General features: G+C 41.7%; 1 long non-coding RNA gene across 3 annotated transcripts; it reads left to right on the top strand.

Moving 5' to 3' along the window:
* The first annotated feature begins 394 nt into the window (after positions 1 to 394).
* On the top strand, positions 395 to 12,341 carry LOC310744717. Of its 3 annotated transcripts, none has more exons than XR_014539697.1 (4): positions 395 to 822; positions 1,332 to 1,525; positions 9,515 to 9,560; positions 12,161 to 12,341. It is a non-coding gene; the product is annotated as an uncharacterized lncRNA (long non-coding RNA). The 3 variants fall into 3 exon arrangements; XR_014539698.1 differs by lacking the exon at positions 12,161 to 12,341 and adding an exon at positions 11,404 to 11,518; XR_014539699.1 differs by lacking the exon at positions 12,161 to 12,341 and adding an exon at positions 10,612 to 10,725.
* The last annotated feature ends 5,870 nt before the right edge of the window (positions 12,342 to 18,211 follow it).

Here is an 18,211-nt window from a genome sequence, read left to right as displayed (position 1 = left end):
TCTACAGTTTAGCAGAGTAACATTCCCCCTTTTAAACTTGCACAGTGGATGCATTTGCTCAGGCTCGCTAAAGCCTCTATAGTAAGTTTTCCTTTTGGTTATTTCCCCTTTAGTTCCTCATAAAAAGATAGACACCACACAGTCTTCTATAAAAGTATAGAAAGAGTTTACTCACATTTTCTGTTCACAATTGGATCCCAGAAGGCAGACTTTAAGTTACAAAAGTAATATACCTGGAAATTATCCCATAAGGAGACAGTCACTTTGTCCTCTCTTGGCTGGAAGCCAAGAGAACATCTTAGGCTAAGCAGATGTTGCTCCTTCGACTAGTGTGGTCAGAGAGAGAGAGGTGGCTGACCAGTCCTGCTCTTTTGTTACCTAGGCAGGTGAGGTCACGACCACCTCTAGTCACATGCAGAGGAAGTCTGTCCCAACTTAGAAGAAATAGGAAGTTCCGACTGGCTGGTCCAGACATCCCCTTTTATGTCCACTCTAGGGATGTTGTACTTGACTGCTCTTGTGTTTCACATCCCACATTCCAGAACCTGTTGGTCTCCAGCCACCATCAGCCCTAGATGCCATGGCCAGTAGTCAAGGATGAGAGGAGTTGAAGGCAAGCAATATCTGGAGGGCCACAGGTTCCCTATCCCTGCCCTCAGTGATTTGGGTTCAGGATATCTTCTCCTGTAAAAGCCTTTTTTATGATTTGCAAAGGCGGCTTTTCTCTGCGCCATGACATTGACAGAGGCGTGGTTGGCTGGGATCTCAGAGTGGACTTTCTCTGTAGCTGATTTTTGATTATGGAACTCCATATTTCAAGAGGTGCTCCTGGACTATCTCCTAACCTTCCGCTATTTAGTTAAGACATTTTTCTTACAGCAGACATTTAACCTGCCAAGTTGTGGAATTTCAGTGCTTTTTTATCTGCTGTGTCTTGAGATTAATCATTTGACTCTGGTGCTTTTAACTTGTTTTAAGCTTCCCTGAGCAATGTGTTTACATTGAAAGGACAGGGTATAAATCCTCTTAAATAAATAATAGTTGTGTGAATGGCTCCACTTGGAAGGCACATTGCATTTGAGCTGACACTGGGTGAGATGAAATGTGGAGTGATTTTAATGCTGGCATGGCTCATTCACACAGGCAGCTCAGATCACCACTTGACTCTTGATTTGACAATTAATTACTGGCTGATTATGCATCTGTAAATTGCCTTTAAGGCACATTGGTTTGCATCCAACTGCGACTCGCATTCATGGAAGTCTTTGATCCAGTGGAGATTTCCATGAACAGAATGGGGAGGGAATAATTTTTTGCAAATTCTCTTACAGCTCTGATGCCGCCTCCCATGCTGTTCCACTGGGCTCCCCAATCCACAGATTTTGAAGCGATAGAAGAGGGACTCGGTGAAGATCACCTCTGTCCCCCTCCATTCATGGAAGCCTCCATTGGATCAAAGAGCTTTCTCTGAATGGAAAGAAGTACTTGGATATGGCTCGTTGATTTCAATGGAATTTATTTTCAGGTATGTATGTTTCAGACTGCAGCTTAAGGCCCAATAAAAGCTGGCTTTCCAAAGCCTTTAAGGTTTTGATATTCTGCTCCCAAACAGGAATAAAATGCATTTATTTGTCTAATCAGTTTTACCGACAGTAGGTTTAAAGTTTCATGGTGTATAGTCAGGAATGCAAACATCGTTAGTCTGAATTAGAAAATAAAAATCAATTGCTTGTTAAAACTTTGAATGGTACAACAGCAGAAAATAAAGTAGGTATGATTAGTTCAGGGTTAAAGAGAAACACAATTTGAATGTCCAAGATCCTGTTGTTTTCTAACCCATTCCACAAATCTAGGTCCTTGGCTCATACTCTGATGAACCATTTAAATTTGCAACCTGGATTGCAGGTGTAATTCCCGAGTTTTTATGAAGATATGTGGTCTCCACTACACATCAATGGCAGCGGGGTTAGAAAGCCCCAACCCATTTTGACAAAGGTAGGGGAAACTGTGACCCTCAAGTTGCTGCTGAATTCCCATCTTCCCTGACCATTGCACATGCTGGTTGAGGGCTGGTGGGAGTTGGAGTCCAAACAATATTCTTCTAGTAAACATAAGCATTACTGCACTGTTTACTTCCAGGGATGGGGAGAGGCACTTGTGGAATTTTCTGCCTCAGGAGCCAAAAAAATACAACTAGCATTGGGTGCTCTGCATCTTGATTTGTGGGGCAGGAGTTTGCTGCTTTGCCTTTGGCAACAAAATATCTTGAACCAGCTCTGATGCCTAACTATGCAGAGGATCAGGCTGTGAGGTTGGAAATTTACCTTGTTAGTGACCTTCAGCCAAAAACCCAAGAGTTTTCTATGGGCCAGAGCCCTGCCTTTTGCTGAAGCAGCTGTAATATTTCAAAGCACAGTGTCAATTAATACAATATTTGTCAAAGGAAGATTTGTTACAAAGACCATGGAAGCGGGTTCGGGGAGAGAACATTAAGTCCTGAAAGCAAATCTCTCCCCACCTTCTGCCCCATTCAGCCTGGTATTTGTTCTCATCACTAGCGTATTATTTTCCATTAGAAGATTACAGACGACATAAGATGGTAATAAAAGAAACGGATGCATTGTTATGCGTCTGACAGTGAACATTTAGCTAAATGGATTCCTTTATATTGTCAATGTTTTTCTTCGTATTACAGAAACGGATGCTTTCAATTTAAACTGGTGTTTCTGTCTACCCTGTTTCTAAGAAGCTGCAGCACTTTCTAAACCCGAAATAAATAAATAAATAAGGAACACATCCCCACACTCAATCCCACAGATACTTCTTTTTCCACCATATGTATGAATATTTTCAAGGATTGTATGAAATGTATGTTTGTATGCTTGTATATTCGTAACATGTATGTAGTAATGCTGAATTATTTTAATAATTTTTTTTAAAAAAAGGAACACATCATTCTCAGACCAGAAAAAAAGTTGAAGTACCTTAAGTGTAAAACATCCCCCCTGCATTTCTTTCTGTGTGATTTATTGACAGGAGCAGGCGCCAGGAGCAGATTACCAATAACTCACACGGGTTCAATGAAGTTAACTCTTCATTCAAAGAAACAAGACAGCTCAGGAAGCCAGGTCTAGAGAGTATCACAACTCTTCCCAGTAGAACTTGCCCCTAGGAGGCAGCTGTGAGGATTGAAGGTCCCCAACTTCCCACAACTCCTCCTCCCCCAGCTCCTTCCTAAGCAATCTGAGGCTCATTTATCATGTCTGTCTTTGCTCCACCCTCTTCATACCTCTGTAGGTTCTGGGAGACCAGAGGGGAGAGGAGCTGGTTGCCACAAGACAGGGAGACACCCTGGCTGCCTCTCAGCCCTCCCCTTCCAGCCTTCTCTTCTACCTGTGGTTCTGGACTGTTCTCTGCTACAGACTCTTCCTGCTCGCTGAACCCTGTAATCACTTCAAACTTAAAGAGGCTGGGATCCATAAACCCAGCTTTGCCAGAGGATAGTTGGGCCCCAGCATCATGACCAGTGGATCAGGGCCTCTGGAGCTTTGAGTCAGGACCTCCAAAGTACCCATGTTCCTAGATTGATCCAGCAATGCAGATGAAGGGAGTTGTTTCAGGCTCTAAAAAGGAGTCCTGTCTTTTTAAGGCTTTTCTCAAGGTACATTCCTGGGAGAGGGGAGGGGAGGGGTAGTACCACCATCATCAGCGGATGTAGCCTGCTGTATGGAGGTATGGGTCACATGATTCCTCCAGCCCACCCATCCATTTCATGCGGCCCCCAGGAGATTGCTAATAAGGTAATATGGCCCTTGAGCTGCGAAAGGTTCCCTACCCAGAAAATTCTGGAAAGAAAGTGAATACTTTCTGTCGTTGCTTCTTTAAAAAGGCACCATAATCCATGCATTTAGTAAAGAAACAGTGAATTAAAATCGTCCACAACACAGATTTCCATTATGAAGCAATGGAAGAGTGTCTAGCACAGCAAGGACTGTAATCTTGTCAGCGGCCTCTAGATACTACTGTAATTTGTCTAATAATATTATATTGTTATCAAGACTTAGCTTCTTCAGGAAACAGTCTGAAGAACAAAGAGGATGTTTTGTCTAGTCCACAAATGTAAACCCAGCACAGTAATTTGATATCTCTTCCTATCACAATGTTACCTTCAATACTGAGCATTCTCTACAATATTATTATTATGGCTGGGTTCAATTTATTACTTTGGTTTGTTGCTTAAGGTTTCTTTCACTTATGGGGCCAGTTCTTTATTTACTTTAGCTTGCCATTTGAACAAATTAGAAAATGACTGCTAATACTAATTTGCAGTCAAGCTGTAAAATACTAATAAGAAAAGAATTGTGCACATTGAACCACCCCATTTCCCCGCATTGTGTAACTGTTTGCATGTAACTTCCCCACTATTATTCAACGAAGTCTACAAACAGTAGATATGGCTGAAATGAAATTGTTTGTTGTGTCCCCTATGGGTCTGTGTGGGTGCTAATTCTTTTTCATTGCAACTTTATTACTGTGTTGCTCCCCACTTATCAGGTAATAAAATTGGGCTGTGTGCAATAATGTGCAAATGAGCACATTTAATTTTTTATCACTTTCTTTAGGATTGTCTTATTGTCACTACTTAATTGTTTGCCACAAATTCAGTACATCAAGCAATAGCTATGGGATGTGATTCACTAGGAATTTATCTTGAGCAATTTAAACTCATTTCTTATGTTTATGTCATGATGTAGCTCCCCCAGTGGGGCTTTTTCAGGTCAGGAAGTGCTGCATTACAAAATTCAAATAAGTGAAAATTTTGAAGGGCAGCTGTGTTTTGGCTGAGGAAGTATGAATTAGGTAGGTTCAAATTTAAATGTCAAGCAAATAAATCTTTCCTCTTTCCCTACCTCTAGCAGCTGCCATAGCATAATACTTAAAATAATATATTTTCCTACATAGCCACATATGATTAGGCTATAAACTTATTTGTATGTACTAATCTGTATTTAAGAGTTTGAGGACTCACTTGTAAATTCAGTTTCAAATATGAGGAATGCAGTGTGATACATTTGACCCTGATAAGAACATGCATTGAAACAGAAGTGTGTATAAAGAGTGTTAATGGAATAGATTGTCCCAAGGCATCAGGAGAATAATGTGTTTACTCATTCATTATGCTCTGAAGAAAAAAAAGCCACCAGTGATTTGTCGACCTAATTTTTGGTGGGGGTATGTGTGCACCTTATTGTCAGAACACCAAATAATTTGGGTGCTTCTCCTCAACAGATAGCCCAGGTGAAGCTTAAATATCTTTTATATATCCCACCAAAGTTGCAGGCGTACCACAAGTATGCAGACAAACAGGTTGGATGGTGTCTTGTACACCTCTTTCCGGCAGCTACTTCAGCCAAGCTGGTGCCAAACGTATTGCTCTGCTTTCCTTTGGATCACATCACCAAGGCCAAAGGGGGTGGTGGTGTCTTGTTGTCTGGGCATCTCAGGACCTCTATACACACTGCCCAGACTTCCACCCAGAGAGGTCACTTTGGTGCTGCTAAATCACAGTTTGACTTCACCCCTAGTGGTGCACTCAGTTGTCTTGAGACAGACAGATGCCAACAATGCTGAATAGGGATAATATAAGCACTACAGCAGCCTAGTCTGAATCTGGTCTCCATTACCATTATACTCTTGAGATTTAATGAGTCATCAGAGATTGTGATCAGATGAGATGATCAAGGCACTGACAATGCCTTGATATGAACTTGAATGTGTAGCTTCTGCCATATCCATAACACATAAACAGTGCAATCATATTCATGTTTATTCAGAATCATGTACCATTATGTTCAATGGGGCTTGCTTCCTAGATAGTGTGTTTAGGATTGCAGCCAAAGTTCTCTGAAAGCAACGATCCTAATAATTTACTACATGAAAGCAGATACAAGAAGGTGAGGAGACCAACCTCAGTGTGATGCCAGTGAAGCTCCTGCATTTAAGTCATAAATCAGTTTAACGTCTGTTGAAATGAAAGGTTGTTACATAAAGGCAAAGCTCTTGGGAGCAAGAGGGTTTACAAACTGACAGGGCAACAATTTATTGTTGTGTTGGCAGACACTGCTATAACTGTGCTGACAAAGTAAAAGTGCCCAAAGTTAATAAAACCAGGAAGGCTCTGCAAATGTTATATTGCTTCTCTATCATATATAGCTATATGAAAGTTCATGGCAAAATGTTTTCATGCAAACACTGAGAACGCCAAGGCTGTAACTTTCTTTTATCAGCTTTAAGCATATGACAGAAATAAATTGAAATCTAGACTGAAGCTTTCTCTTTCACGATCAAAATGGAGGAAGAAGTCTCACTGGGTTTAAGACCAATGAGAACAGAAGGAGTTCCCTGATGGATCAGACTAGTGGTCGATCTGTTCCAGCATCCTGCTCACAGTGGCCAACCTGATTCCCCTGGGAAGTCCTCAAGAAGGGATTGCTAGAAATAGCCCTCTCCACTGATATTTCATCTGGTATTCAATGGCATATAGAATCTGAATTGGAGGTTCCATGTATCCATCATGAGTAGTAGTATCCTCCATGAAGTAGGTCCCATCTGTACTATAGCTTTAAAACAGTACTATCCCACTTTAAACAGTCATGGCTTCCTATTGGATCCTATTAGCACCCCGAGCCTGACTGTTCTTCACAAAGCAATGGTTTTCCCTCCTCAGTAGGACTATGAAATATTTCTACAGTATGTTCCTATGAAATAGGATGAATTGGACTGTCAAGCAAGTCCAGCTTTGGATCAAGCTTCAGTTTGAATCCATTGCTATCTGTGACTGTGGAGGATCAAAAAAAAATCAGATGGTGAATATAAGTGAAACTCATCAGTTGCTCCAGGTAGTTCCCTGGATGGGGCATTGCACTGGAATATGGACTCAGGGGTTTCCTTCAGGCAGTGCAGCAGTTTATTTATATAGATAATTTCAAAATATAACCTGGCAATTTCCCTTTTATGAAGCTGGGAGGACAAGTTAAATGAGGGTCAGACACAGTAGAATGCAAAAACTGAAGTTGGCTTATATGCTGCTCATCATTTTTGCCTGGAAAATGTATTTAAGAATACATTAACTTGGTGGTCCAAGAAAGGATCAATAGCATTAGAGTATAAAAAGCAGCAATTCCACCTCCCTGCCCAGTTCCAAAGTAGACCCTGAAATGTAATATTTTTAGTCATAAAAACAATGTTTTTAATAAGCAAACTCCCACTCAGTTCTGTCTTTTGATATTAGAAACCAGATGACTTCAGGAGAAAAAAACCTGCTGTCTCCATAAAAGTTTACAAGCTATGGAAATATATTTGGATTCTAAGCCAAAGCAGTAACAACTGCAATGATAATACTCTACCCATGGCTGCCCTTGCAAACTGTTACTTCCCTTAACTGATCAGGGCTGCAGTTATGGAGTAATTGGACTGACTTATTTAAATTTATAAAGCAGCAAAGTACATCCCCAACTATGTTCCAGGGATCTTCAGTTGATTGAAAATGGCACGTTATCAAATGTAAATGAGTGCTGGATATTGAAACAAGAAATATCTCTGTAAACCCAACACCATCTGTTACTGTATCACCACAATTTTCTAAAGAAGTTGAGATCCTTTTCTGAGGACAGGAAACACAGGAATGACCAGTATTGTATGGATCTGTTTTGCATCCTTTCTCAGCATGTGGCAGCCGTGGTTTTTTAGTCCTTTGAATTAACTTCTAGCTGCTGATGCCACATGTTGAGCCAATCATACAAAAAAATAAAACAAAACGTGCATATCCTGGCCTTGCCTCAGCATGCAGAAAGCCAGACAGCAAGAAGTTTTTTCTTGGCTTTAGCACTCACTTTGCCCCTTCAGTATCAAACCCTGCTGTTTCAGTGATTTCCAGTCACTGGTGGCAAACATGGACTGTAGGTCTGACATCAGTACCCAGCAATCTCAGACAGCTCCATTGGTCAAAAGGCCCATGGCCCTTTTGTTTACCCAGTCTGCAAGCTGCAGTCTTAACTTGTCAGTTAACCGCATTGCAAATGTTTCCACAATGCCCCAGAGGACCTGACATTGCATCACTCCGAGGCATTGTGGAGGGAATTAAAATAGCAGGTGGCTATTTGTTCTGGGGTTTCCCCCAACTCTCTGTGGCATTTATATACAGTGGTGCCTCGCAAGACGAAATTAATTCGTTCCGCAAGTTTTTTCTTCTTGCGAGTTTTTCATCTTGCGAAGCATGGTTTCCCATAGGAATGCATTGAAAATCAATTAATGCGTTCCTATGGAGACCGCTTGCCAGGCTGGCGGTGCGGAGAAGGGCTTTTCTCCCCACCGCAAGCTTTCAGGACAGGTCCGGGAACAGAGGGGAAGGCGCGCAGCGCTTCTCCTCTGTTCCCGGGGCTTGCGGTGGGAGGAGGGGTTTTCCTCCCCACCACCAACATTCAGAACAGCATTCTGAATGTTGGCGGTGGGAAGCAAAACCCTCCTCCCACCGCAAGTCTTCAGGACAGCCATCCGAAGGCTGGCGCGGGGAGAAGGTCTCTCCGCCCCACCGCCAGCCTTCGGAGGAGCCTTCCGAAGGCTGCCGGTGGGGCGGAGAGACCTCCTCCCGCCGCCAGCCTTCCAAGCAGCCTTCCAAAGGCTGGCTGTGGGGCGGAGAGACCTCCTCCCGCCGCCAGCCTTCCAAGCAGCCTTCCGAAGGCTGGCGGCGGGAGGAGGTCTCTCCGCCCCACCGCCAGCCTTCAGAGGAGATCCGAGGACGGTGGGGAAGACGCGCTGCGCTTCCCCGCTGTCCTGGAGATTTCCCTATGGGCTTTCGTCCTGCGAAGGAAGCCCATAGGGAAATTCGTTTTGCGAAGCGCATCGAAAAACGGAAAACCCTTTCGTCTAGCGGGTTTTTCGTCTTGCGAGGCGTTCGTCTTGCGGGACACCACTGTATTACCTCTCTTCCAAGAAGCCCAAGGAGGCACACCCAGGTCCCTTCCTCCTGTGAGGTACTATAAGTTAGGCTGAGAGGCAGAGACTGGTCTAATGTCACGCAGTGTCAGGTTTAACATTTCTCTTACACACGACATGCTGGCAGTTTAACTAGTTGAGGTTTATTAGCAATAACAGGCTTTCAGCAAACCGAGCTTCCCACAACTCATTCCTCACTGTCGGAGTCAGTTGACTCAATTGGCTTCCTGCCCTTCCCAAGGCCAGATATACCTCAGGCCCGCCCCCCGCTTCCTGCTGGTCTTCCTTTGCTCTAATCGTTTGCTCCACCTCCTACTTTTTGGAGACTCAGGTGCAGCCAATTCCTCCTCCTCGGAAGTTGACTCCAACTCCCTCCTACCACCTGCACCCTGCTCCTTCATCTCTGTGCTGCTGTGAAAACTTACAGGCAGTATTCCCGAGTGAGAGGGGCTTATCTCACTTTTGTTGTGTAAAAGAATCAAGTTTCTATTTTCCTCTGCCTCTTCCTTCCCTTCTGCAGATTCCTCTCTGCTGGCCATGTCTCTGACACCCAGTTAGTTTCATGGGTAAGTGGGGATTTGAACCCTGACTTCCCTGGTCTTAGTCCAACAATGTATAAGCTGTCTTCCAGTTGAAAATGTTGTGGCAGTGTACAAAAAAAAAATGGGGGGGGGGGAGGAAAAAAATGAATTTTTTTAAAAAAATAATAAGAATATATTCAATCCACCTGAAAAAGAAACATGAGCAATATTGAACTATGCTACTCTGAAAAAGCCTGAGTAAGAAATTCTAAAGGAGGTGCCTAAAAGAACAAAATATTGGCACTATCCTAATCTCCACGCAGAGTGTATTCTAATATTTATTTTAAATGCTGGCTCTCAGATACATTCTACACACCACAATTTTTGGAAATTCAATTCCTGATTTGAGGAAAGAATGACTGGTTACCAATGTGTCAGATGGACAAAGAGCCCTGGCCATGGCCAATATTCAATTGTAATATAACACAAAGGTCAACAATGTGGTGCCCATGGGATCCTGTGTGCCTGCCAGTACCTTCTGTGGAAGCTGTGAAAGTTTTCCTACCTTTGTTCTTCTGTTCTGAACTGAGGAGAGACGCGAGTGTGGTTGATGCAGATGCCTTTCTCCTCATTTTATTGCAGAGCGGTGGATTTGGATGGCGGACATGTCTGTACTATTTTGTGGTCTCTTTTTACCGCTCTTTTAGATGTGGCAGCAATTTTGTGGGTTATTCTATGCCCTCATGGCAGCCATTTTGTGACTGGTGCCCACAGTCCTTTTTCAAAATTCCAAATACCCACTGGCACCAGCAGGTTGTTGGTTTCTTGTTTATCAGTATGACACTGAAATCATTCTGGGAGATCTGCCCCATATTGGTTTTCTTTGAACCTTTATCTGGAGGTTTGTTTCAATATTCTTTAAAATATGGTGGCTGACACCCATGTCTGATGGCTGTCAAGCAGAAGACCAATATGAATGAGGTGCTTTGTCTCCCTGCTGTGTGTTTTCCCTTAACCCACCTCTGACGCACCACTTTCCCCCTCCCCCCTTTCAAGAGGACCACATTGCAAACTCATATTTTCCTTGGCTTTTTAGGTAATTGTTCTATAAGGGTATCAAATACCAATCACTTTTGAGATGTAGACATTGGTGGTTTGCTCAAGAACACAAAGCATTCACGACATCCCATCTTTGTGTGTGAGGAAATGCCGTAAGATTTCTTCAGTTATAAATTTGTTATTACTTGTTCTGACACTTTCCCATGAGAATGAGTAAAGATGAGTTAACTCAGTCATGAGAGTGTTCTAGCTCTATGGCGTTAGAAGGTCTATTAGTTTAGAAATACTGTATGATCTGTTATTAAATGTTTTAGGTGATATTTAACTGCATTGCTGTAATCCGCTGCACGACCCCCCCCCCATTTCCATAGAAACCATTACCTGCTATGCAGCCAAGAAACAGGTTTGTTGAACAAGCAGGGCTTACAATGAGCCATACAGACTCAGTTCACCATGCTGTTCTTGTTGCCTTAGTCCAGGCTTCCTCAAACTCAGCCCTCCAGATGTTTTTGGCCTACAACTCCCATGATCCTTAGCTAGCAGGACCAATGGTCAGGGATGATGGGAATTGTAGTCTCAAAACATCTGGAGGGCCGAGTTTGAGGAAGCCTGCCTTAGTCCTTCCTTCCCTCAAACCATTTAGCCCTCCCCCCAGCTTAAAAAAGCTCTCAAGAGTGGTTTACAAAATCAGTACCAGTAAGTTGCAAGTGACATGCATTGAACTTGTAAGGGGGCAGGTGTCTGGGAAAATTTTTTTGGCAACCCCACCCATCATTGCACCCAAGGTGTTTTGACTATACACAATTTTGGCTTTGTGCATGATCCACAGCATGGAAGTTGACAGTTGCCTGCGCTAAGACAGACCCAGCTCTCTGGCTCACAATCTAAACAGGCATGACACACGAGGAGAAGGGAAAGGGAAGGAGGAGGAAAAAAGCAAGCCCAAACACAAGTTCTTCAGCTTACAAGTTCAGTCCTTGTGTACAAACCATGCTAAGGTGCCGACTCTTACAGACTATTGGGAAATATACTTATTGTTAAACACATATGAGCAAGAAGCAACATAATCACCATGATGTGCCTTATATTTAAATGTTCTCATGTGAACCAGGACAGAACTGCTGGTTTTGGTGTGCTGAACCATTTGTCAGACTTTTACTGTCCTGAACTGGAACCAAACTAGAACTCAGTTCCAGCTGGACCTGAACTCAAATTGAACTAAATAACTAATGGTTTTACTCAATGGCTCATACCTGCTAAAAAGACTAAAGGCTGGGATTGCACTCACATTTACTCAGGAGTAAATCCCTTTGAATTTAGTGGGACTTCCTTCAGAATAAGCTTCATGACATAAGTGTTGTATGAATATTTTAAAAAAAGGTTTCCCATTAGTTTGTGATACTCTGATGATGACGGAAAATATAACTGTTGAGGCAACTTTAGCTTTATAAAAATTAGCAGTTGTAAAGCTGTTTGCTTAGCTTAGGTTTAAAATATCAGAATGACAAAAAACAGAGAAATGTGGAAGAACATACACACTCATGCTGATCTTAGTAATCTTATATAACTCATTTTTTTCTTCACAGGCATGGATAACATCTTGAATCTGCACATGAGGCTCCCCCCATTCCTAACCCAAAGGAGAGCTTTTTCTCTCTACATAGTTGGCACTAAGATGTTCATTTCATATAATATGTGCTTTTGCCCATGCCATGGAAGATAAACATCGCCTAGGTGTTACTTGATAAATTGATAGTAAAGTCTGGATGCACCAATTAAAATCATTGCTGAAACAAAAATGCCTAACCTACATTTAAACACAGACAGAAGGTGTTGATGTAAAAACCATACGGCAGACAGTTCCATTCTCAAGCCCCAGCAAATGCTCACAGGCTTTTGCGTGTGTCATTTCTGCTTTATGTTTTAAGACTGTAGGTTAGCAGTGATATATCAGGGAAATGATCTAGAATTAGGGGTGAGCAGTGAGATGGCCAAGTTTGCGGATGATACAAAATTGTTCAGGGTTGTTAAAAGAAATGGTAGAGAAGTGCAAAGTGGCCTCTCCAAACTGACTGAGAGTGAGAGGTGAAATGGCAAATGCAATTAATTCCATGTAAGCAAGTGATGTATGTTGGAGAAAAAAATAGTAATTTAATGAATATGGTTATGCGGTCTGAACTGGCCAGGAACGAGACCCTGAGGTTATAGTATATGAATCGCTGAAGATGTTGACCCAGGGTGCAGCAGCTGTGAAAAAGGAAACGTCCATGCTAGGGTTCATTAGGAAAGGAATTGAAAAGAAAACTGTTGATAGCATATTGCCATTATACAGATCTACGATCGCCTCACCTAAAAAGGGATATTGTGGAGTTGGAAAAGTTTTGGAAAAAGGCAGCCAAAAGAATCAAGGGGCTGCAGCGACTCATCTATGAGGAAAGGTTGCAGCATTTTGGGACTTTTTAGTTTGGAGGAAAGCTGAGTGAGAGCTGACATGATAGAAGTTTTAAATTACACATGGCATGAAGACAGTGGCTAGAGAAGTATTCTCCCACTCTCCTAACACGAGAACGTAACATCCACTGGTGCAGAACTGATAGAAGTGTTTCTTCACACAGCACATAGCTAAATGATGGAACTTGCTCCCACAGCAGGCAGTGATGGCTTTAAAACATGGATGGCTTAAAAAGAGGATTCGAAAAATTCATGGTGGACAAGGCTGTCAGTGGCTACTGGCTATGACGGCTATACTCGGCCTTCACGGTGAGAAGGCTTCTGAATACAGTGGTACCTTGGTTCTCAAACTTAATCCGTTCCAGAAGTCCATTCCAAAACCAAGGCGTGCTTTCCCATAGAAAGTAATGCAAAATGAATTAATCTGTTCCGGACTTTTAAAAACAACCCCTAAAACAGCAATTTAACATGGATTTTACTATCTAGCGAGATCCATAAAATGAAAGCAATAATCAATGTACTGTACTATAAAATAAATAAGACACTATCGTAGATGATCAAAATTAAAATTGGTTTTTTGCACTGATGATAGTCATTGTTTGGATAGGGGGCTTTTATCCATTTCTGCAGTCACACAATCAGTCAATCAGTAGATGAAGTGGGTTCCACACAGTCACAAAACAAATTAACTGAAAAAGCCTCAAAAACAAAAATGCAAAATAAATAGCAAAAACAAAAGGGCCAAACTTAATCTGTTCCAGAAGTCCGTTTAACTTCTGAAATGTTCAAAAACCAAGGCGCAGCTTCTGATTGGTACAGGTGCCCTGGAGACAACAGCCGACAACCACATCTGATGTTCAGCTTCCAAAAATTGTTCCAAAACCGGAACACACACTTCTGGGTTTTGGGAGTTTGAGAACCAAAGCATTTGAGAACCAAGGCGTTTGAGAACCAAGGTACCACTATACCAATTGCTGGAAACAGGAGGAGAGGAAAGTGCTCTTACAACCAGGCCCTGCAGCTGGGTTTCCCACAGACAACTGTTTGGCCACTGTGGGAATAGGATGCTGGCTGCACTAGATGGGCCATTTGCAGTTTTCCCTGTAGCTACTTTCACACAAATAGATTTGTACAACCATATCATTTGGATAGTGGTTGGTGGAAATGTTTAACTCTGATTTTGGGTGGGTGTGCATGTGTATGTGGGGGAAGCCAAGCCTATACTGCTAATGTTGCTAAACTTCCTTCCACTTTCTTTGAGCAAATTTCCATAGATCTTTAGTCTATCACTCAGAGGTCAGATGCTTAGTTTGCGTCAGGCCATTTGGCCCAATATTATCACTTTTGACTGACAGCAAATCTCCAGGGACTCAGGCTGAAGTCTTTCATAGCAGAACTGCCTAAGATTGAACCTACAACCTTGTTGCATGCAAAACACAAGATTCTGCCACCTTTGCCTTTTAGCCCTGTGCTTAAACATCCCTCAGCTGTAAAGTTTGACATTTAATGATCCAATTCCATCTCTTTCATTGCCTCACTTGAGGGAGGGAGACACCTGAAAATTGAATGAGGTGAGCTATTTTTTCTTTTCTTTTCAAATGAATACTGATGAGGAGCGGTTGTACCTGGGCTGGGATCATTGATAGGTTCAATAATGGCATCTGTATTTTTGAAGATTAATGTATGTTATTTATATTCCTGCAGTAACTATGATCATCAGGATAGGTGTGGAGCAGAATAGGGTTAATTTTAATTTTGTTCGTATTTCTTTCTGGAAGGAAAATGCAGTGTTGATCCCCCCTGCGATACATGGGTTTGGAAATACATTTGAGATTCTTCTCTGTTGATCTTTACATGCTTAGAAGAAAAGCAAAGTACAGCTCACCTGGGACTGTGCCACTTCAACATGCAGATGGATAGCCAAACAATAAAGTTGAATGTTCCTTCAGATTGAAAAAGAAAGGAAGATGTATTTAGAAAGATCATAGAAGAGGAAATGGCTATGCAGGTCATAGGTGGCCAGAATTAGCCATGCAATAAGCTGAGCCAGCTTGGCCCTACCATTAGGCAGAGACACAGCCAATTTTGGGTGTTGTGAAAGATCAACAAGTTCTTATTAATTAAATTTATTAGCATTGTATGTTTATTGACTAGGAGGGCCAAAGTCACTTGGCCATCCTTGGGTACTGTGTACTCATAGTGCAGGAGCTCATGAGAAAAGAAAAAAATGAGACCCCTAGGTGGCTGTCACCAATGGAAGCTAAGGAAGTGAAAAAACTTAATATGGAATCCAAATGGCCAAAATATTGGGAAATTATAGAACATGAGGAGGGAAAAGTGAAATTGCAGAGTTATGAGAAATTGAAGTCTAAAGTAAGAGACTGGCTTCATTATTACCAGATAAATGAAGTTTTCAAACAGGACAGGAAAATTGGCTTCCAGGTGGAGAGGTCAAAATTAGAAACAGAGCTTTTGGAACCCAATACTAAGAATCTGTCAAGAATGTATAACTTGCTGTTGAAATGGAATACACAGGATGAGACGGTTAAATCAGCTATGATTAAATGGGCACAAGACATTGGTCATGACATTATGTTTGCTGACTGGGAACAGTTATGGACTACCGGTATAAAGGTTACGGCATGTAATGCCTTAAGAGAGAACATTATGAAAATGATCTATAGGTGGTACATGACCCCAGTCAAGCTTGCAAAAATTTATCATACGCCCAATAATAAATGTTGGAAATGTAAAGAAACTGAAGGTACTTTCTGCCACCTTTGGTGGACGTGCCCAAGGATCAAGGTCTTCTGGGAAATGATTTATAATGAAATGAAAAAGGTGCTTAAATGCACATTCGTGAAGAAACCAGAAGCCTTCCTCCTGGGCATGGTAGGCCAATTGGTGTCAAGGAAAGATAGGACGTTTTTTATGTATGCTACAACAGCAGCAAGAGTACTCATAGCAAAGTATTGGAAGACACAAGAGCTACCCACATTGGAAGAATGGCAGACCAAGGTGATAGACTATATGGGACTGGCTGAGATGACTGGCAGAATCCGTGACCAAGGGAAAGAGACGGTGGAAGAAGATTGGAAGAAATTTAAAGTTTATCTTAAGAACTGTTGTAAAATTAATGAGTGTTAAAATGTCTTGGGTAATGCAAAATAGAATTGCAGTGACAAACAATTGGATATGAGAAAAAGGATTCAAAGAAAGTGCTACAAGTAACTGAAATTAGGGGTTGCTGGAAAGATTTAAAACAGGGATGCAGAAAGGGGAGGTATGGGGAAGTCGCTGAAAGAAGGTTTAAGGAAAAAAAGGTCAAGAAATTATACGTGTTTGTATGTTTGTTTGTTTATGTATTGTGTTGTATTGTCTTTTAATATGTGTTGAAAAACCAATAAAAAATTTATATAAAAAAAAGAAAAAAATGAGAGAGGATTTTTGTTCCCAACCTCATGCAGGTGCCTCATAAAAAGATGAGTGGCTATTCCACAGATGTTGTTAAGTATAATAGATTTAATTCACACAGAATTTTTTTTAAAAAGTGTACTAATGAAGATTTAAAACGAGAATGCCTAAATGTGTATTGGTGAAAAGGTTAAATATGGGTTTTTTCCCCATGGGGCTATATTAAACCCAAGGAGAGCACTTTGAGCTCTTGCTAATGATTAAGTAACTGACTGTTGTTTCTTTGGTAGCTAACATGTGAGTGTTGTAACCTTATATCATGTGAGAAGTATTGGGTTGCAAAAACTCCATTTTGAAGGGAGTTACGTTTGAGTCTTTGTCTCCCAAACTCAATGGAGTGAAGATGTAAAATGAAGCTCTCCTGAAAGAAAAGTAAACAGCCTCGAGGCTGGAAGGCAGGCTGTGGAGAGAGCGAGAGAGAGACCTTTGCTTTTAGGTCTGTTTGGATTATTACATATTTTGTAAAATGCTGAGCCTGTGCTGGAAAGCACAAGACATTGTGGATATTTTGGAAGTATCATTTGCTGTATTCTGTTTTATTTTAAAGAGCTCTGCCAGTAAAAGTTTGAATATTATTTTTATGGGTCTGGACAATGACTTATTCCAAAAGGAGTCAGTTCTTACGCTTCCAGCCACTTCAAACTGCACAGTATTAATATCTGCAACAGACGTGTGGTTATTCCACAGTAAATGCTCACCATTCTACTTCCTGGAGCAGCCATACAGATGCACCTGGGAATTTACAAACTGGACAGATCCTCAAGGGTCCCTTGTTGTTTGACCTCAATGGTTCCAGCTAAGAAGTATATAGACTTCTGTGCAGGGCAGTAGCAAAATCAGTTTAATGGCTTCATTTCCCTGTAGGGAATTAGCCCACACATGAAAATACTTGAAAACTAGTACGGTATTTTCTCAGATGTTGGGTGTTTGTTCCCCCCTGCATGGGAACTATTTAAAAGAAATGTCACAAGAGCCCTTGTGATGACAAGATGGCAAAGTACCACCAGCATAAACAAACTTGTGAATTAGGCATTGAGGACAAATCACAAGAAATACATCTTCAGTGAAGGAAGGCAAGCAGGAAGATTTTATTCCTAGAAGGAAAGCAATTGTGGGTAGCAATTATTGAACTGTTCCAACTGTTTTGTATATTCTTTAGTTTGTGATCAGGTACCAGTAGGAAATCAAACATCATTGCCAGCTTGCTGTGACCTCCTTTCAGCGTCTGTCCCCAAATTACAGTTCTGTAAAATGCATTGGGGGTAGTGGAAAACAATGCCAAGATGAAGAAAAGGCTTTAGAACAATCACGTCACCTTCCTCTCACCAGGGAAGAAAAACACTGTAATAATTCCACTGTCTGGCAGCTGAACAAGGCTGAGAACTTTATTAGAGAGCTAGGCTTTTTCCTAGCCCTGAAGGGTTTACCTACCAACTACAGAAAGGAAAGTGAAACTAAAGAAAACTGCTTTTGCCCTCGTGTCAAAATTATGAAGCTGTGTAGTTAGGGAAGATCCCCAAATGCAAACAAGAAGTATATTTGTTTATTAAATTTACATGCCACCTTCCTGCCAAAGGTGACCACAACAAGCAACATCACAGATACCTTTGGAAAGCACATGGGGAGATTACTGTAGACTGAAGGGAATTTGGGGTCAAGAACATAGCCCCCAACTGTCCCGTTTTAACTGGGACATACCGGATCACAGAAGC

This window comes from Podarcis filfolensis (genome assembly GCF_964270895.1).
Source record: "Podarcis filfolensis genome assembly, chromosome: 11".
NCBI classification, from domain to species: domain Eukaryota; kingdom Metazoa; phylum Chordata; class Lepidosauria; order Squamata; family Lacertidae; genus Podarcis; species Podarcis filfolensis.
Note: the sequence above shows the minus strand (reverse complement) of the source record. Positions and strands in the feature narration are given on the sequence as shown.